Source organism: Panulirus ornatus, chromosome 25 (assembly GCF_036320965.1).
Source record: "Panulirus ornatus isolate Po-2019 chromosome 25, ASM3632096v1, whole genome shotgun sequence".
NCBI lineage: Eukaryota > Metazoa > Arthropoda > Malacostraca > Decapoda > Palinuridae > Panulirus > Panulirus ornatus.
In genome coordinates, this window is record NC_092248.1 from 22,833,587 (window position 1) to 22,856,099 (window position 22,513).

General features: G+C 40.8%; 1 protein-coding gene across 1 annotated transcript in view; it reads left to right on the forward strand.

Moving 5' to 3' along the window:
* The window catches only part of LOC139757331 (solute carrier organic anion transporter family member 74D-like), a 55,803-nt gene that overhangs the window by 15,426 nt on the left and 17,864 nt on the right, over nucleotides 1-22,513 (forward strand). The window lies entirely within an intron of this gene.

The window sequence follows — 22,513 nt, forward strand, 5'->3', positions numbered from 1 at the left end:
AGTTGGGGTGAGAGAGTATCATTAAATTATTGGGAGAATAAAAAGATGTTCTTGAAGGAGGTAAATAAAGTGCGTAAGACAAGGGAGCAAATGGGAACTTCAGTGAAATGCGCAAATGGGGAGGTGATAACAAGTAGTGGTGATGTGAGAAGGAGATGGAGTGAGTATTTTGAAGGTTTGTTGAATGTGTTTGATGATAGAGTGGCAGATATAGGGTCTTTTGGTCGAGGTGGTGTGCAAAGTGAGAGGGTTAGGGAAAATGATTTGGTAAACAGAGAAGAGGTAGTAAAAGCTTTGCGGAAGATGAAAGCCTGCAAGGCAGCAGGTTTGGATGGTATTGCAGTGGAATTTATTAAAAAAGGGGGTGACTGTATTATTGACTGGTTGGTAAGGTTATTTAATGTATGTATGACTCATGGTGAGATGCCTGAGAATTGGCGGAATGCGTGCATAGTGCCATTGTACAAAGGCAAAGGGGATAAGAGTGAGTGCTCAAATTACAGAGGTATAAGTTTGTTGAGTATTCCTAGTAAATTATATGGGAGGGTATTGATTGAGAGGGAGAAGGAATGTACAGAGCATCAGATTGGGGAAGAGCAGTGTGGTTTCAGAAGTGGTAGAGGATGTGTGGATCAGGTGTTTGCTTTGAAGAATGTATGTGAGAAATACTTAGAAAAGCAAATGGATTTGTATGTAGCATTTATGGATCTGGAGAAGGCATATGATAGAGTTAATAGAGATGCTCTGTGGAAGGTATTAAGAATATATGGTGTGGGTGGCAAGTTGTTAGAAGCAGTGAAAAGTTTTTATCGAGGATGTAAGGCATGTGTACGTGTAGGAAGAGAGGAAAGTGATTGGTTCTCAGTGAATGTAGGTTTGCGGCAGGGGTGTGTGATGTCTCCATGGTTGTTTAATTTGTTTATGGATGGGGTTGTTAGGGAGGTGAATGCAAGAGTTTTGGAAAGAGGGGCAAGTATGAAGTCTGTTGGGGATGAGAGAGCTTGGGAAGTGAGTCAGTTGTTGTTCGCTGATTATACAGCGCTGGTGGCTGATTCATGTGAGAAACTGTAGAAGCTGGTGACTGAGTTTGGTAAAGTGTGTGAAAGAAGAAAGTTAAGAGTAAATGTGAATAAGAGCAAGGTTATTAGGTACAGTAGGGTTGAGGGTCAAGTGAATTGGGAGGTAAGTTTGAATGGAGAAAAACTGGAGGAAGTAAAGTGTTTTAGATATCTAGGAGTGGATCTGGCAGCGGATGGATCCATGGAAGCGGAAGTGGATCATAGGGTGGGGGAGGGGGCGAAAATCCTGGGAGCCTTGAAGAATGTGTGGAAGTCGAGAACATTATCTCGAAAAGCAAAAATGGGTATATTTGAAGGAATAGTGGTTCCAACAATGTTGTATGGTTGCGAGGCGTGGGCTATGGATAGAGTTGTACGCAGGAGGGTGGGTTTGCTGGAAATGAGATGCTTGAGGACAATGTGTGGTGTGAGGTGGTTTGATCGAGTAAGTAACGTAAGGGTAAGAGAGATGTGTGGAAATAAAAAGAGCGTGGTTGAGAGAGCAGAAGAGGGTGTTTTGAAATGGTTTGGGCACATGGAGAGAATGAGTGAGGAAAGATTGACCAAGAGGATATATGTGTCGGAGGTGGAGGGAACCAGGAGAAGTGGGAGACCAAATTGGAGGTGGAAAGATGGAGTGAAAATGATTTTGTGTGATCGGGGCCTAAACATGCAGGAGGGTGAAAGGAGGGCAAGGAATAGAGTGAATTGGATCGATGTGGTGTACCGGGGTTGACGTGCTGTCAGTGATTTGAATCAGGGCATATGAAGCGTCTGGGGTAAACCATGGAAAGCTGTGTAGGTATGTATATTTGCGTGTGTGGACGTGTATGTATATACTTGTGTATGGGGGTGGGTTGGGCCATTTCTTTCGTCTGTTTCCTTGTGATACCTCGCAAACGTGGGAGTCAGCGACAAAGCAAAAAAAAAAATAAAAAAAAATGGGGAGGTGATAACAAGTAGTGGTGATGTGAGAAGGAGATGGAGTGAGTATTTTGAAGGTTTCTTGAATGTGTTTGATGATAGAGTGGCAGATATAGAGTGTTTTGGTCGAGGTGGTGTGCAAAGTGAGAGGGTTAGGGAAAATGATTTGGTAAACAGAGAAGAGGTTGTAAAAGCTTTGCGGAAGATGAAAACCGGCAAGGCAGCAGGTTTGGATGGTATTGCGGTGGAATTTCTTAAGAAAAGGGGTTGACTGTATTATTGACTGGTTGGTAAGGTTATTTAATGTATGTATGACTCATGGTGAGGTGCCTGAGGATTGGCGGAATGCGTGCATAGTGCCATTGTACAAAGGCAAAGGGGATATATATATATATATATATATATATATATATATATATATATATATATATATATATATATATATATATATATATATGAGAGAGCTTGGGAAGTGAGTCAGTTGTTCTTCGCTGATGATACAGCGCTGGTGGCTGATTCATGTGAGAAACTGCAGAAGCTGGTGACTGAGTTTGGAAAAGTGTGTGGAAGAAGAAAGTTAAGAGTAAATGTGAATAAGAGCAAGGTTATTAGGTACAGTAGGGTTGAGGGTCAAGTCAATTGGGAGGTGAGTTTGAATGGAGAAAAACTGGAGGAAGTGAAGTGTTTTAGATATCTGGGAGTGGATCTGGCAGCGGATAGAACCATGGAAGCGGAAGTGGATCATAGGGTGGGGGAGGGGGCGAAAATCCTGGGGGCCTTGAAGAATGTGTGGAAGTCGAGAACATTATCTCGGAAAGCAAAAATGGGTATGTTTGAAGGAATAGTGGTTCCAACAATGTTGTATGGTTGCGAGGCGTGGGCTATGGATAGAGTTGTGCTGGAAGGATGGATGTGCTGGAAATGAGATGTTTGAGGACAATGTTTGGTGTGAGGTGGTTTGATCGAGTGAGTAACGTAAGGGTAAGAGAGATGTGTGGAAATAAAAAGAGCGTGGTTGAGAGAGCAGAAGAGGGTGTTTTGAAGTGGTTTGGGCACATGGAGAGGATGAGTGAGGAAAGATTGACCAAGAGGATATATGTGTCGGAGGTGGAGGGAACAAGGAGAAGAGGGAGACCAAATTGGAGGTGGAAAGATGGAGTGAAAAAGATTTTGTGTGATCGGGGCCTGAACATGCAGGAGGGTGAAAGGAGGGCAAGGAATAGAGTGAATTGGAGCGATGTGTTATACCGGGGTTGACGTGCTGTCAGTGGATTGAAGCAGGGCATGTGAAGCGTCTGGGGTAAACCATGGAAAGCTGTGTAGGTATGTATATTTGCGTGTGTGGACGTATGTATATACATGTGTATGGGGGGGGAGGTTGGGCCATTTCTTTCGTTTGTTTCCTTGCGCTACCTCGCAAACGCGGGAGACAGCGACAAAGTATAATAAAAAATATAAATATATATATATATATATATATATATATATATATATATATATATATATATATATATATATATATGTTGGAAAGAATCAAAATTTTGCGCGTGATCAAGATATTCCTATGAGTCCATGGGGAAAATGAAACACGAAAAGTTCCCAAGAGCACTTTCGTGTAATAATCACATCATCAGGGGAGACACAAGAGAGAAATATAACAGTCAGTTGATATACATCGAAGAGACGAAGCTAGGACGCCATTTGGTAAACATGCGATTGTCCAAGACATACAACGAGCGTTCATAAACTTATCATTTTACAAATCTTATCAACAATAAAGTTATCTAATTTGTATAGACCATCACTAATATCAAGATCATATTTCTTTCTGTATTTAATAATAAAAGATTCAATGATATTTCTCTCAGTAATAGAGTTAGAGTTAATAACTGAGATGGCGTTTCTCCAGTCAATGCAATGATCATAGTTTTTAACATGATTAAACAAGGTATTTGATTCTTGTCCCGTTCTTATACTATATTTATGTTGCTTAAGTCTAACAGAAAGATCCTTACCAGTCTGACCAACATAAAATTTATCACAGTTTCCACAAGGCACTTTATAGATGCAACCAAGAGAATTTTCAGGTGAATTCCTTATTAAGATATTCTTTATAGTATTATTGTTGCTAAAGGGAACATTTGCATTAAAGGATTTAAGCAACATGGGAAGCAAAGTGAAATTATTATTAAAAGGGAGAACTAAAAGATTCTTGGTGTCAATGGGAGGTTTGGGCTCAACTCTATAAAATTATTTTTTTGGTAACTTAAGGGATTTATCAATGAAAGATCTAGGGTACTTTAGCCTAGATCCAATAAATCGTATCTTCTCAAACTCATCATCAATAAACTCTGTACTGCAAATACGTAATGCCCTAAGAAACATAGATTGAAATGATGATAATTTAACTCTGTCATGTTGAGATGAGTAATAATGGATATATGAGCATACATTGGTGGGTTTTCTGTATATGCTAAACTTAAACTTGTTTCCTTGTAAATGGATCATGCAATCTAAAAATGGTAACATACCATTATTCACATTTTCTACAGTAAATTTGATGAAAGGTACTAAATTCTTAAGTAAGGGGAGAAATATTTGTAAATTTTCATTTGTTGGCCAAACACAAAAAACATCATCTACATACCGAAACCAAATTGCATTAGAAGGTAAGATATCCTTTAGCAACTTGTTCCAAAAAAATCCATATAAAGATTACTTAGTACAGGTGAAAGAGGGTTACTCAGTGCTATACCAAATTTTTGAGCATAATAATCTCCATTAAATTGAAATACACAGTCTTTTATGCACAATTCTATCAGTTCAATGAAATTAGACATTGAAACAGGTAAATGAATATCATCCAAGACATCAAATAAATATTCTAAAAGGTCATCAACTGGAACTTTAGTGAAAAGTGAGGAAACATTAAAGCTAACTAGTTTGAAATCAAAATCAATATAGCTTGTTGACTAAATCTACATTGTTCATGATATTTGAATTTGATACCTTATCCACTAAAGGGCTTGATAAAGAAACTGCTGCATACAGGCTTTCATCTTCCGCAAATCTTTTACTATGTCTTCTTTGTTTACCAAAACATTCTCCCTAACCCTGTCACTTTGCACACATCTCGACCAAAACACCACATATCTAACACTCTATCATCTAACACATTCAACAAACCTTCAAAATACTCACTCCACCTCCTTCTCACATCACCACTACGTGTTATCACCTCCCCATTAGCCCCCTTCACCGATGTTCCCAATTGTTCTCTTGTCTTACGCACTTTATTCATCTCCTTCCAAAACATCTTTTTATTCTCCCTAAAATCTAGTGTTAATCTCTAACCCCAACTCTTCTCTTAACCTCATGCCTCTTTCTTCTATACATCTCCCAGTCATTTGCATTATTTCCTAGCAATAATCGACTGAATGTCTCTCTATTCTCTTTCACTAACAATCTTACTTCTTCATCCCACCACTCATTGCACTATCTAATCTGCCCAACTCCCACGCTTCTGATGCCACAAGCAACTTCTGCACCAGCCATCACTGCTTCCCTAAATACATCCTATTCCTCCCCCACTCCCCTTACGTCCTTTGCTCTCACATTTTTCCATTCTGCACTAAGTCTCCTGGTGCTTCTTCACACGTGTCTCCTTCCCAAGCTCACTTACTCTCACCACTCTCTTCACCCCACCATATATATATATATATATATATATATATATATATATATATATATATATATATATATATATATATATATATATATATATATATATATATATATATATATATATATTTTTTTTTTTTTTTTTTTTTTTTATACTTTGTCGCTGTCTCCCGCGTTTGCGAGGTAGCGCAAGGAAACAGACGAAAGAAATGGCCCCACCCCCCCCCCCCCCATACACATGTACATACACACGTCCACACACGCAAATATACATACCTACACAGCTTTCCATGGTTTACCCCAGACGCTTCACATGCCTTGCTTCAATCCACTGACAGCACGTCAACCCCTGTATACCACATGACTCCAATTCACTCTATTTCTTGCCCTCCTTTCACCCTCCTGCATGTTCAAGCCCCGATCACACAAAATCTTTTTCACTCCATCTTTCCACCTCCAATTTGGTCTCCCTCTTCTCCTCGTTCCCTCCACCTCCGACACATATATTCTCTTGGTCAATCTTTCCTCACTCATTCTCTCCATGTGCCCAAACCATTTCAAAACACCCTCTTCTGCTCTCTCAACCACGCTCTTTTTATTTCCACACATCTCTCTTACCCTTACGTTACTTACTCGATCAAACCACCTCACACCACACATTGTCCTCAAACATCTCATTTCCAGCACATCCATCCTCCTGCGCACATCTCTATCCATAGCCCACGCCTCGCAACCATACAACATTGTTGGAACCACTATTCCCTCAAACATACCCATTTTTGCTTTCCGAGATAGTGTTCTCGACTTCCACACATTTTTCAAGGCTCCCAAAATTTTCGCCCCCTCCCCCACCCTATGATCCACTTCCGCTTCCATGGTTCCATCCGCTGACAGATCCACTCCCAGATATCTAAAACACTTCACTTCCTCCAGTTTTTCTCCATTCAAACTCACCTCCCAATTGACTTGACCCTCACCCCTACTGTACCTAATAACCTTGCTCTTATTCACATTTACTCTCAACTTTCTTCTTCCACACACTTTACCAAACTCAGTCACCAGCTTCTGCAGTTTCTCACATGAATCAGCCACCAGCGCTGTATCATCAGCGAACAACAACTGACTCACTTATATATATATATATATTCAGCTGGGAGCAGCTGAATGAGTGTGTTAGTGGTTTTGATGCACAAGACCGGGTTATAGTGATGGGTGATTTGAATGCAAGGGTGAGTAATGTGGCAGTTGAGGGAATAATTGGTATACATGGGGTGTTCAGCGATGTAAATGGAAATGGTGAAGGGCTTGTGGATTTGTTTGCTAAGAAAGGACTGGTGATTGGGAATACCTGGGTTAAAAAGCGATATATACATAAGTATACGTATGTAAGTAGGAGAGATGGCCAGAGAGCGTTATTGGATTACATGTTAATTGATAGGCGCGCGAAAGAGACTTTTGGATGATAATGTCATGAGAGGTGCAACTGGAGGGATGTCTGATCATTATCTTCTGGAGGCGAAGGTGAAGATTTGTAGGGGTTTGTAGAAAAGAAGAGAGAATGTAGGGTGAAGAGAGTGGTGAGAGTAAGTGAGCTTGGGAAGGAAACTTGTGTGAGGAAGTACCAGGAGAGACTGAGTACAGAATGGAAAAAGGTGAGAACAAAGGAATTAAGGGGAGTGGGGGAGGAATGGGATGTATTTAGGGAAGCAGTGATGGCTTGCGCAAAAGATGCTTGTAGCATGAGAAGCGTGGGAGGTGGGTTGATTAGAAAGGGTAGCGAGGGATGGGATGAAGAAGTAAGATTATTAGTGAAAGAGAAGAGAGAGGCATTTGGATGATTTTTGCATGGAAAAAATGCAAATGAGTGGGAGATGTATAAAAGAAAGCGGCAGGAGGTCAAGAGAAAGGTGCAAGAGGTGAAAAAGAGGGCAAATGAGAGTTGGGGTGAGAGAGTATCATTAAATTTTAGGGAGAATAAAAAGATGTTTTGGAAGGAGGTAAATAAAGTGCGTAAGGACAAGGGAGCACATGGGAACTTCAGTGAAGGGGGCTAATGGGGAGGTGATAACAAGTAATGGTGATGTGAGAAGGATATGGAGTGAGTATTTTGAAGGTTTGTTGAATGTGTTTGATGATAGAGTGGCAGATATAGGGTGTTTTGGTCGAGGTGGTGTGCAAAGTGAGAGGGTTGGGGAAAATGATTTGGTAAACAGAGAAGAGGTAGTAAAAGGTTTCGGAAGATGAAAGCCGGCAAGGCAGCAGGTTTGGATGGTATTGCAGTGGAATTTATTAAAAAAGGGGGTGACTGTATTGTTGATTGGTTGGTAAGGTTATTTGATATATGTATGATTCATGGTGAGGTGCCTGAGTATTGGCGGAATGCGTGCATAGTGCCATTGTACAAAGGCAAAGGGGATAAGAGTGAGTGCTCAAATTACCGAGGTATAAGTTTGTTGAGTATTCCTCGTAACTTATTGGAGGGTATTGTTTGAGAGAGTGGGCATGTACAGAGCATCAGATCTGGGAAGAGCAGTGTGGTTTCAGAAGTGGTAGAGGATGTGTGGATCAGGTGTTTGCTTTGAAGAATGTATGTGAGAAATACTTAGAAAAGCAAATGGATTTGTATGTAGCATTTATGGATCTTGAGAAGGCATACGATAGAGTTGATAGAGATGCTCTGTGGAAGGTGTTAAGAATATATGGTGTGGGAGGCATGTTGTTAGAAGCAGTGAAAAGATTTTATCGAGGATGTAAGGCATGTGTATGTGTACGAAGAGAGGAAAGTGATTGGTTCTCAGTGAATGTAGGTTTGCGGCAGGGGTGTGTGATGTCTCCATGGTTGTTTAATTTGTTTATGGATGGGGTTGTTAGGGAGGTGAATGCAAGAGTTTTGGAAAGAGGGGCAAGTATGAAGTCTGTTGGGGATGAGAGAGCTTGGGAAGTGAGTCAGTTGTTGTTCGCTGATGATACAGCGCTGGTGGCTGATTCATGTGAGAAACTGCAGAAGCTGGTGACTGAGTTTGGTAAAATGTGTGAAAGAAGAAAGTTAAGAGTGAATGTGAATAAAAGCAAGGTTATTAGGTACAGTAGGGTTGAGGGTCAAGTCAATTGGGAGGTGAGTTTGAATGGAGAAAAACTGGAGGAAGTAAAGTGTTTTAGATATCTAGGAGTGGATATGGCAGCGGATGGAACCATGGAAGCGGAAGTGAATCATAGGGTCGGGTCGGGGGTGAAAATTTTGGAAGCTTTGAAGAATGTTTGGAAGTCGAGAACATTATATCGAAAACAAAAATGGGTATGTTTGAAGGAATAGTGGTTCCAACAATGTTTTATGGTTGCGAGGCGTGGGCTATGGATAGAGTTGTGCGCAGGAGGATGGATGTGCTGGAAATGAGATGTTTGAGGACAATATGTGGTGTAAGGTGGTTTGATCGAGTAAGTAATGTAAGGGTAAGGGAGATGTGTGGAAATAAAAAGATTATGGTTGAGAGAGCAGAAGAGGGTGTTTTGAAATGGTTTGGTCACGTGGAGAGAATAAGTGAGGAAAGATTGACCAAGAGGAGGAGGGAACGAGGAGAAGTGGGAAACCAAATTGGAGGTGGAAAAATGGAGTGAAAAAGATTTTGTGATCGGGGCCTGAACATGCAGGAGGGTGAAAGACATGCAAGGAATAGAGTGAATTGGAACGATGTGGTATTCCGGGGTCGTCGGTATATATATATATATATATATATATATATATATATATATATATATATATATATATATATATATATATATATATATATATATATATATATATATATATATATATATATATATATATATATATATATATATATATATATATATATATATATATATATATATATATATATATATATATTTTTTTTTTTTTTTTTTTTTATACTTTGTCGCTGTCTCCCGCGTTTGCGAGGTAGCGCAAGGAAACAGACGAAAGAAATGGCCCAACCCCCCCCCCCCATACACATGTACATACACACGTCCAGACACGCAAATATACATACCTACACAGCTTTCCATGGTTTACCCCAGACGCTTCACATGCCTTGCTTCAATCCACTGACAGCACGTCAACCCCTGTATACCACATGACTCCAATTCACTCTATTTCTTGCCCTCCTTTCACCCTCCTGCATGTTCAGGCCCCGATCACACAAAATCTTTTTCACTCCATCTTTCCACCTCCAATTTGGTCTCCCTCTTCTCCTCGTTCCCTCCACCTCCGACACATATATCCTCTTGGTCAATCTCTCCTCACTCATTCTCTCCATGTGCCCAAACCATTTCAAAACACCCTCTTCTGCTCTCTCGACCACGCTCTTTTTATTTCCACACATCTCTCTTACCCTTACGTTACTTACTCGATCAAACCACCTCACACCACACATTGTCCTCAAACATCTCATTTCCAGCACATCCATCCTCCTGCGCACATCTCTATCCATAGCCCACGCCTCGCAACCATACAGCATTGTTGGAACCACTATTCCCTCAAACATACCCATTTTTGCTTTCCGAGATAATGTTCTCGACTTCCACACATTTTTCAAGGCTCCCAAAATTTTCGCCCCCTCCCCCACCCTATGATCCACTTCCGCTTCCATGGTTCCATCCGCTGACAGATCCACTCCCAGATATCTAAAACACTTCACTTCCTCCAGTTTTTCTCCATTCAAACTCACCTCCCAATTGACTTGACCCTCACCCCTACTGTACCTAATAACCTTGCTCTTATTCACATTTACTCTCAACTTTCTTCTTCCACACACTTTACCAAACTCAGTCACCAGCTTCTGCAGTTTCTCACATGAATCAGCCACCAGCGCTGTATCATCAGCGAACAACAATTGACTCACTTCCCAAGCTCTCTCATCCCCAACAGACTTCATACTTGCCCCTCTTTCCAGGACTCTTGCATTTACCTCCTTTACAACCCCATCCATAAACAAATTAAACAACCATGGAGACATCACACACCCCTGCCGCAAACCTACATTCACTGAGAACCAATCACTTTCCTCTCTTCCTACACGTACACATGCCTTACATCCTCGATAAAAACTTTTCACTGCTTCTAACAACTTGCCTCCCACACCATATATTCTTAATACCTTCCACAGAGCATCTCTATCAACTCTATCATATGCCTTCTCCAGATCCATAAATGCTACATACAAATCCATTTGCTTTTCTAAGTATTTCTCACATACATTCTTCAAAGCAAACACCTGATCCACACATCCTCTACCACTTCTGAAACCGCACTGCTCTTCCCCAATCTGATGCTCTGTACATGCCTTCACCCTCTCAATCAATACCCTCCCATATAATTTACCAGGAATACTCAACAAACTTATACCTCTGTAATTTGAGCACTCACTCTTATCCCCTTTGCCTTTGTACACTGGCACTATGCACGCATTCCGCCAATCCTCAGGCACCTCACCATGAGTCATACATACATTAAATAACCTTACCAACCAGTCAACAATACAGTCACCCCCTTTCTTAATAAATTCCACTGCAATACCATCCAAACCTGCTGCCTTGCCGGCTTTCATCTTCCGCAAAGCTTTTACTACCTCCTCTCTGTTTACCAAATCATTTTCCCTAACCCTCTCACTTTGCACACCACCTCGACCAAAACACCCTATATCTGCCACTCTGTCATCAGACACATTCAACAAACCTTCAAAATACTCATTCCATCTCCTTCTCACATCACCGCTACTTGTTATCACCTCCCCATTTACGCCCTTCACTGAAGTTCCCATTTGCTCCCTTGTCTTACGCACCCTATTTACCTCCTTCCAGAACATCTTTTTATTCTCCCTAAAATTTACTGATAGTCTCTCACCCCAACTCTCATTTGCCCTTTTTTTCACCTCTTGCACCTTTCTCTTGACCTCCTGTCTCTTTCTTTTATACTTCTCCCACTCAATTGCATTTTTTCCCTGCAAAAATCGTCCAAATGCCTCTCTCTTCTCTTTCACTAATACTCTTACTTCTTCATCCCACCACTCACTACCCTTTCTAAACAGCCCACCTCCCACTCTTCTCATGCCACAAGCATCTTTTGCGCAATCCATCACTGATTCCCTAAATACATCCCATTCCTCCCCGACTCCCCTTACTTCCATTGTTCTCACCTTTTTCCATTCTGTACACAGTCTCTCCTGGTACTTCCCCACACAGGTCTCCTTCCCAAGCTCACTTACTCTCACCACCTTCTTCACCCCAACATTCACTCCTCTTTTCTGAAAACCCATACTAATCTTCACCTTAGCCTCCACAAGATAATGATCAGACATCCCTCCAGTTGCACCTCTCAGCACATTAACATCCAAAAGTCTCTCTTTCGCACGCCTGTCAATTAACACGTAATCCAATAACGCTCTCTGGCCATCTCTCCTACTTACATAAGTATACTTATGTATATCTCGCTTTTTAAACCAGGTATTCCCAATCATCAGTCCTTTTTCAGCACATAAATCTACAAGCTCTACACCATTTCCATTTACAACACTGAACACCCCATGCATACCAATTATTCCCTCAACTGCCACATTACTCACCTTTGCATTCAAATCACCCATCACTATAACCCGGTCTCGTGCATCAAAACCGCTAACACACTCATTTAGCTGCTCCCAAAACACTTGCCTCTCATGATCTTTCTTCTCATGCCCAGGTGCATATGCACCAATAATCACCCACCTCTCTCCATCAACTTTCAATTTTACCCATATTAATCGATATATACATATATATATATACATATATATATATATATATATACATATATATATATATATATATATATATATATATATATATATATATGTATATGTATATATATATATATATATATATATATATATATATATATATATATATATATATATATATATATATATATATATATATATATATATATATATATATATATATATATATATATATACATATATATATATATATATATATATATATATATATATATATATATATATATATATATATATATATATGTATATATATATATATATATATATATATATATATATATATATATATATATATATATATATATATATATATATATATATATATATATATATATATATATATATATACATATATATAAGAGAGAGGCATTTGGACGATTTCTGCAGGGAAAAAATGCAATTGAGTGGGAGATGTATAAAAGAAAGAGACAGGAAGTCAAGAGAAAGGTACAAGAGGTGAAAAAAAGGGCAAATGAGAGTTGGGGTGAGAGAGTATCATTAAATTTTAGGGAGAATAAAAAGATGTTCTGGAAGGAGGTAAATAAAGTGCGTAAGACAAGGGAGCAAATGGGAACTTCAGTGAAGGGCGCAAATGGGGAGGTGATAACAAGTAGTGGTGATGTGAGAAGGAGATGGAGTGAGTATTTTGAAGGCTTGTTGAATGTGTTTGATGATAGAGTGGCAGATATAGGGTGTTTTGGTCGAGGTGGTGTGCAAAGTGAGAGGGTTAGGGAAAATGATTTGGTAAACAGAGAAGAGGTAGTGAAAGCTTTGCGGAAGATGAAAGCCGGCAAGGCAGCAGGTTTGGATGGTATTGCAGTGGAATTTATTAAAAAAGGGGGTGACTGTATTGTTGACTGGTTGGTAAGGTTATTTAATGTATGTATGACTCATGGTGAGGTGCCTGAGGATTGGCGGAATGCGTGCATAGTGCCAGTGTACAAAGGCAAAGGGGATAAGAGTGAGTGCTCAAATTACAGAGGTATAAGTTTGTTGAGTATTCCTGGTAAATTATATGGGAGGGTATTGATTGAGAGGGTGAAGGCATGTACAGAGCATCAGATCTGGGAAGAGCAGTGTGGTTTCAGAAGTGGTAGAGGATGTGTGGATCAGGTGTTTGCTTTGAAGAATGTATGTGAGAAATACTTAGAAAAGCAAATGGATTTGTATGTAGCATTTATGGATCTGGAGAAGGCATATGATAGAGTTGATAGGGATGCTCTGTGGAAGGTATTAAGAATATATGGTGTGGGAGGAAAGTTGTTAGAAGCAGTGAAAAGTTTTTATCGAGGATGTAAGGCATGTGTACGTGTAGGAAGAGAGGAAAGTGATTGGTTCTCAGTGAATGTAGGTTTGCGGCAGGGGTGTGTGATGTCTCCATGGTTGTTTAATTTGTTTATGGATGGGGTTGTTAGGGAGGTGAATGCAAGAGTTTTGGAAAGAGGGGCAAGTATGAAGTCTGTTGGGGATGAGAGAGCTTGGGAAGTGAGTCAGTTGTTGTTCGCTGATGATACAGCGCTGGTGGCTGATTCATGTGAGAAACTGCAGAAGCTGGTGACTGAGTTTGGTAAAGTGTGTGAAAGAAGAAAGTTAAGAGTAAATGTGAATAAGAGCAAGGTTATTAGGTACAGTAGGGTTGAGGGTCAATTCAATTGGGAGGTGAGTTTGAATGGAGAAAAACTGGAGGAAGTGAAGTGTTTTAGATATCTGGGAGTGGATCTGGCAGCGGATGGAACCATGGAAGCGGAACTGGATCATAGGGTGGGGGAGGGGGCGAAAATTCTGGGAGCCTTGAAGAATGTGTGGAAGTCGAGAACATTATCTCGGAAAGCAAAAATGGGTATGTTTGAAGGAATAGTGGTTCCAACAATGTTGTATGGTTGCGAGGCGTGGACTATGGATAGAGTTGTGCGCAGGAGGATGGATGTGCTGGAAATGAGATGTTTGAGGACAATGTGTGGTGTGAGTTGGTTTGATAGAGTAAGGAACGTAAGGGTAAGAGAGATGTGTGGAAATAAAAAGAGCGTGGTTGAGAGAGCAGAAGAGGGTGTTTTGAAATGGTTTGGACACATGGAGAGAATGAGTGAGGAAAGATTGACCAAGAGGATATATGTGTCGGAGGTCGAGGGAACGAGGAGAAGAGGGAGACCAAATTGGAGGTGGAAAGATGGAGTGAAAAAGATTTTGTGTGATCGGGGCCTGAACCTGCAGGAGGGTGAAAGGAGGGCAAAGAATAGAGTGAATTGGAGCGATGTGGTATACCGGGGTTGACGTGCTGTCAGTGGATTGAATCAAGGCATGTGTATGGGGGTGGGTTGGGCCATTTCTTTCGTCTGTTTCCTTGCGCTACCTCGCAAACGCGGGAGACAGCGACAAAGCAAAAAGAAAAAAAATAATATATATATATATATATATATATATATATATATATATATATATATATATATATATATATATATATATATATCTTTTCTTTCTTTCATACTATTCGCCATTTCCCGCATTAGCGAGGTAGCGTTAAGAACAGAGGACTGGGCCTTAGAGGGAATATCCTCACCTGGCCCCCTTCGCTGTTCCTTCTTTTGGATATATATATATATATATATTCCTATGAGTACACGGGGAAAATGAAACATGAAAACTTCCCAAGTGCACTTTCATGTAATAATCATATCATCAAAACATGTTTTAGTCAATCACATGTTTACCAAATGGCGTCCTAGCTTCGTCGCTTCGATGTATATCAACTGACTGTTATATTTCTCTCTTGTGTCTCCCCTGATGATGTGATTATTACACGAAAGTGCACTTGGGAAATCTTTTCGTGTTTCATTTTCCCTGTTGACTCATAGGAATATCTTGATCACACGCAAAATTGTGATCCTTTCCAATATATGTATATATATATATATATATATATATATATATATATATATATATATATATATATATATACATATATATATATATATATATATATATAGAGAGAGAGAGAGAGAGAGAGAGAGAGAGAGAGAGAGAGAGAGAGAGAGAGAGAGAGAGAGAGACAGACAGACAGACAGAGAGATAGATAGGTATATGTTATGGAAGGAGGTAAATAAAGTGCGTATGACAAGGGAGCAAATGGGAACTTCAGTGAAGGGGGCTAATGGGGAGGTGATAACAGTACATCGACCCGGGTATACCACATCGTTCCAATTCACTCTTTTCCTTGCACACCTTTCACCCTCCTGCATGTTCAGGCCCCGATCACTGAAAATCTTCTTCACTCCATCTTTCCACCTCCAGTTTGGTTTACCAATTCTCCTCGTTCCTTCCACCTCTGACACATATATCCTCTTGGTCAATCTTTCCTCACTCATTCTCTCTATGTGACCAAACCATTTTAAAACACCCTCTTCTGCTCTCTCAACCACACTCTTTTTATTACCACACATCTCTCTTACCCTATTAATACTTACTCGATCAAACCATCTCACACCACATATTGTCCTCAAACATTTCATTTCCAGCACATCCTCCCTCCTCCGCACAACTCTACCCATAGCCCACGCCTCGCAACCATATAACATCGTTGGAACCACTATTGGAAACTGAAGAAGGAGTCACGCGGGAGTGCTCATCCTCCTCAAAGGCTCATATGGGGTGTCTAAATGTGTTTGGATATAACCAAGATGAGAAAAAAGGAGAGATACGTAGTATGTTTGAGGAAACGAGCCTGGTCGTTTTGGCTCTGAGTGAGACGAAGTTCAAGGGTAAAGAGGAAGAGTGTTTTGGGAATGTTTTGGGAGTAAAGTCAGGGGTTAGTGAGAAGACAAGAGCAAGGGAAGGAGTAGCACAACTCCTGAAACAGGAGTGGTGGGAGTATGTGATAGAGTGTAAGAAAGTAAACTCTAGGTTGAAATGGGTAAAATTGAAAGTAGATATAGAGAGATGGGTGACTATTAGTGCATATTCACCTGGGCATGTGGCGAATGATTATGAGAGGCAAGTGTTTTGGGAGCAGCTGAGTGAGTGTGTTAGTAGTTTTGATGCACGAGACCGGGTTATAGTGATAGGTGATTTGAATGCAAAGGTGAGTAATGTGGCAGTTAAAGGAATAATTGGTGTACATGGGATGTTCAGTGCTGTAAATGGAAATGGTGAAGAGCTTTTAGATTTGTGCGCTGAAAAAGAACAGGTGACTGGGAATACCTGGTTTAAAAAGATAGCTATACATAAGTATACGTATGTAAGTAGGAGAAATGGCCAGAGAGCGTTACTGGATTACGTGTTAATTGATAGGCGCGCGAAATAGAAACAATTGGATGTTAATATGCTAAGAGGTGCAACTGGAGGCGAAGGTGAAGATTTGCAAAGGTTTTCAGAAAAGAAGCGTGAGTGTTGGGGTGAAGAGAGTGGTGAGAGTAAGTGAGATTAGGAAGGGGTCTTGTGTTAGGAAGTACCAGGAGAGACTAAGTACAGAATTGAAAAAGGTGACAACAAAGGACGTAAGAGGAGTGGGGGAGGAATGGGATGAATTTAGGGAAGCAGTGGTAGCTTGCGCAAAAGATGCTAATGGCATGAGAAGCATGGGAGGTGGGCAGATAAGAAATAGTAGTAAGTGGTGGGATGAAGATGTAAGATTATTAGTGAAAGAGAAGAGAGATGTATTTGGACGACATTTGCAGGGAAATAAAGCAAATGACAGGGAGATGTATAAAAGAAAGAGGCATGAGGTCAAGAGAATGGGGCAAGAGGCGAAAAAGAGGGCAATTGAAAGTTAGGGTGAGAGAGTATCATTAAATTTGAGGGAGAATTAAAACATGTTTTGGAAGGAGGTAAATAAAGTGCGTAAGACAAGGGAACAAATGGGAACATCAGTGAAGGAGGCTAATGGGGAGGTAATAACAAGTAGTGGTCATGTGAGAAGGAGATGGAGTGAGTATTTTGAAGGTTTGTTGAATGTGTTTGATGATAGATAGAGTGGCACATATAGGTGTTTTGGTCGAGTTTGTGGGCATATTGAGAGGGTTAGGGGAGAATGATTTGGTAAACAGAGAAGAGGTAGTAAAAGCTTTGCGGAAGATGAAACCCGGCAAGGTAGCGGGTTTGGATGGTATTGCAGTGGAATTTATTAAAAAAGGGGGTGACTGTATTGCTGACTGGTTGGTAAGGTTATTTAATGTATGTATGGCTCATGGTGAGGTGCCTGAGGACTGGCGGAATGCTTGCATAGTGCCATTGTACAAAGGCTAAGGGGATAAGAGTGAGTGCTCAAATTACAGAGGTATAAGTTTGTTGATTATTCCTGGGAAACTATATGGGAGGATATTGACTGAGAGGGTGAAGGCATGTACAGAACATCAGATTAGATAAGAGCAGTGTGGTTTCAGAAGGGGTAGAGGATGTGTGGATCAGGTGTTTGCTTTCAAAAATGTATGTGAGAAATGTTTAGAAAAGCAAATGGATTTCTATGTAGCATTTATGTGTCTGGATAAGGCATATGATAGAGTTGATAGAGATGCTCTGTGGAAGGTATTAAGAATATATAGTGTGGGAGGTAAGTTTTTAGAAGCAATGAAAAGTTTTTATCGAGGATGTAAGGCATGTGTATGTTATAGGAAGAGAGGAAAGTGGCTCTCAGTGAATGCTGGTTTGCGGCAGAGGTGCGTGATGTCTCCATGGTTGTTTAATTTGTTTATGGATGGGGTTGTTAGGGAGGTGAATGCAAGAGTTTTGGAAAGAGGGGCAAGTATGCAGTCTGTTGTGGATGAGAGAGCTTGGGAAGTGAGTCAGTTGTTGTTCGCTGATCATACAACGCTAGTGGCTGATTCGGTTGAGAGACTGCAGAAACTGGTAACTGAGTTTGGTAAAGTGTGTGAAAGAAGAAAGCTGAGAGTAAATGTGCATAACAGCAAGGTTATTAGTTACAGTAGGGTTGAGGGTCAAGTCAATTGGGAGGTCAGTTTGAATGGAGAAAAACTGGAGGAAGTGAAGTTTTTTAGATATCTGGGAGTGGATTTGGCAGGTGATGGAACCATGAAAGCGGAAGTGAATCATAGATTGGGGGAGGGGGCCAAAGTTCTGAGGGCGTTCAAAAATGTGTGGAAGTCCAGAATGTTATTTTGGAAAGCAAAAGTTGGTATGTTTGAAGGAATAGTGGTTCCAACAATGTTATATGGTTGCGAGGCATGGGCTATAGATAGAGTTGTGCGGAAGAGAGTGTATGTGCTGGAAATGAGATGTTTGAGGACAATATGTATTGTGAGGTGGTTTCATCGAGTAAGTAATGAAAGGGTAAGAGATGTGTGGTAATAAAAAGAGTGTGGTTGAGAGAGCAGAAGAGGGTGTTTTGAAATGGTTTGGTCATATGGAGAATGAGTGAGGAAAGATTGACAAAGAGGATATATTTGTCAGAGATGGAGGGAATGAGGAGAAGTGGGGGCCCAAATGGGACTGGAAAGATGGAGTGAAAACGATTTTGAGTGATCGGGACCTGAATATGCAGAAGGGTAAAAGGCGTAAGAGTGAATTGGAACGATTTCGTACACCGGGGTCGACGTGCTGTCAATTGATTGAACCAGGGTATGTGAAGCGTTTGGGGTAAACCATGGAAAATTTTGTGGGGCCCCGATGTGGAAAGGGAGGTGTGGTTTCGGCGCATTATACACGACAGCTAGAGACTGAGTGCGAACGAATGTGGCCTTTGTTGTATTTTCCTAGTGCTACCTCGTGCACATGCGGGGGGAGGGGGGTTTTCATTTCATGTGTGGCGGGGTGGCGACGGGAATGAAAAAGGGTAGACAGTATGAATTATGTACATGTGTATATATGTATATGTCTCTGTGAGTATATATATGTATACGTTGAGATGTATAGATGTGTATATGTGCTGCATGTGGACGTGTATATATATACATGTGTATGTGGGTGGGTTGGGCCATTCTTTCGTCTGTTTTCTTGCGCTACCTCGCTAACGCGGGAGACAGCGACAAAGTATAATAGATAAATAGAATAGATATATATGCTGAATGTGTTTGATGAAAGAGTGGCAGATATAGGGTGTTTTGGTCGAGGTGGTGTGCAAAGCGAGAGGGTTAGGGAGAGGTGCCTGAGGGTTGGCGGAATTCTTGCATAGTACCACTGTAGAAAGGAAAAGGGGATAAAGGTGAGTGCTCAAATTACAGAGGTATAAGTGTGTTGAGTATTCCTGGGAAATTATATGGGAGGGTATTTATTGAGAGGGTGAAGGCATGTACAGAGCATCAGATTGGGGAAGAGCAGTGCGGTTTCAGAAGTGGTAGAGGATGTGAAGATCAGGCGTTTGCTTTGAAAAATGTATGTGAGAAATACTTAGAAAAGGAAATGGATTTGTATGTAGCATTTATATATCTGGAGAAGGCATATGATAGAGTTGGTAGAGATGCTCTGTGGAAGGTATTAAGAATATATGGTGTGGGAGGCAAGTTGTTAGAAGCAGTGAAAAGTTTTTATCGAGGATGTAAGGCATGTGTACAAGTAGGAAGAGAGGAAAGTAACTGGTTCAGTAAATGTCGGTTTGCGGCAGGGGTGCATGATGTCTCCATGTTTGTTTGATTTGTTTATGGACTGGGTTGTTAAGGAAATGAATGCAAGAGTTTTGGAGTGAGGGGCAAGTATGCAGTCTGTTGTGGATGAGAGAGCTTGGGAAGTGAGTCAGTTGTTGTTCGCTGATGATACAGCGCTGGTGGCTGATTCGGGTGAGAAACTGTAGTAACTGGTCAATGAGTTTGGTAAAGTGTGTGAAAGAAAGTTGAGAGAAAATGTGAATAAGAGAAAGGTTATGAGGTACAATAGGGTTGTGGCACATGTAAATTATGAGGTATGTTTGAATTGGGAAAAGCTGGAGGAAGTAAGGTATTTTAGGTAAATGAGAGTGGACCTGGCGGCGGATGGAACCATGGAAGCGGAAGTGAGTCATAGAATGGGGGAGGGGGCGAAAGTGCTTGGAGCGTTGAAAAGTGTTTTGATGGCGAGAACGTTATCTCCGAAAGCAAAAATGGGTATGTTTGATGGAATAGTGGTTCCGACAATGTTATATGGTTGTGAGGCATGGGCTATAGATAGAGTTGTGTGGAGGAAGGTGGATGTGTTGGAAATGAGATTTTGAGGACAATATGTGGTGTGAGGTGGTTTGATCGAGTAAATAATGAAATTGTTAGAGAGATGTGTGGTAATAAAAAGAGTTTGGTTGAAAGAGGAGAAGAGGGTGTTTTTAAATGGTTTGGTCACATGGAGAGAATGAGTGAGGAAAGATTGACAAAGGTGATATATGTGTCGGAGGTGGAGGGAACGAGGGGAAGTGGGAGACCAAATTGGAGGTGGAAAGATGAAGTGAAAATGATTTTGAACGATCTGGGCCTGAACATGCAGAAGGGTAAAAGGTGTGCAAGGAATAGAGTGAATTGGAACGTTGTGGTATACCGGGGTCGCCGTGCTGTCAATGGATCGAACCAGGGCCAGTGAAGCGTCTGAGGTAAACAATGGAAAGTTCTGTGGGGCCTGGATGTGGAAAAGGAGCTGTGGTTTCGCTGCATTATACATGACAGCTAGAGACTGATTGTGAACGAACGTGGCCTTTGTTGTTTTTTCCTAGTGCTACTTCGCGCACATGCGGGGAGAGGGGGGCTGTCATTTCATGTGTGGCGTGGTGGCGACGGAAATGAATAAAGGGCAGACAGTATGAATTATGTACATGTGTATATATATCTATATGTCTGTGTGTGTATATATATGTATATGTCTGTGTGTCAAGTCAATTGGGAGGTGAGTTTGAATGGAGAAAAACTGGAGGAAGTGAAGTGTTTTAGATATCTGGGAGTGGATCTGTCAGCGGATGGAACCATGGAAGCGGAAGTGGATCATAGGGTGGGGGAGGGGGCGAAAATTTTGGGAGCCTTGAAAAATGTGTGGAAGTCGAGAACATTATCTCGGAAAGCAAAAATGGGTATGTTTGAAGGAATAGTGGTTCCAACAATGTTGTATGGTTGCGAGGCGTGGGCTATGGATAGAGTTGTGCGCAGGAGGATGGATGTGCTGGAAATGAGATGTTTGAGGACAATGTGTGGTGTGAGGTGGTTTGATCGAGTAAGTAACGTAAGGGTAAGAGAGATGTGTGGAAATAAAAAGAGCGTGGTTGAGAGAGCAGAAGAGGGTGTTTTGAAATGGTTTGGGCACATGGAGAGAATGAGTGAGGAAAGATTGACCAAGAGGATATATGTGTCGGAGGTGGAGGGAACGAGGAGAAGAGGGAGACCAAATTGGAGGTGGAAAGATGGAGTGAAAAAGATTTTGTGTGATCGGGGCCTGAACATGCAGGAGGGTGAAAGGAGGGCAAGGAATAGAGTGAATTGGAGCGATGTGGTATACAGGGTTTGACGTGCTGTCAGTGGATTGAATCAAGGCATGTGAAGCGTCTGGGGTAAACCATGGAAAGCTGTGTAGGTATGTATATTTGCGTGTGTGGACGTGTGTATGTACATGTGTATGGGGGGGGGGGGGGGTTGGGCCATTTCTTTCGTCTGTTTCCTTGCGCTACCTCGCAAACGCGGGAGACAGCGACAAAGTATAAAAAAAAAAAAAAAAAAAAAAAAAAAAAAATGTCTGTGTGTGTATATATATGTATTTGTCTGTGTGTGTATATATATGTATACGTTGAGATGTATAGTTATGTATATGTGCGAGTGTGGACGTGTATGTATATACATGTGTATGTGGGTGGGTTGCGCCATTCTCTCGTCTGTTTCCTTGCGGTACCTCGCTAACGCGGGAGACAGCGACAAAGTATAAGAAACAAATATGATATATATATATATATATATATATATATATATATATATATATATATATATATATATATATATATATATATATTTATATATATAAATATATATATATTTATATATATTTCTATGAGTCCATGGGGAAAATGAAACACGAAAAGTTCCCAAGTGCACTTTCATGCAATAATCACGAGAGAAATATAACAGTCAGTTGATATACTTCGAAGAAACGAAG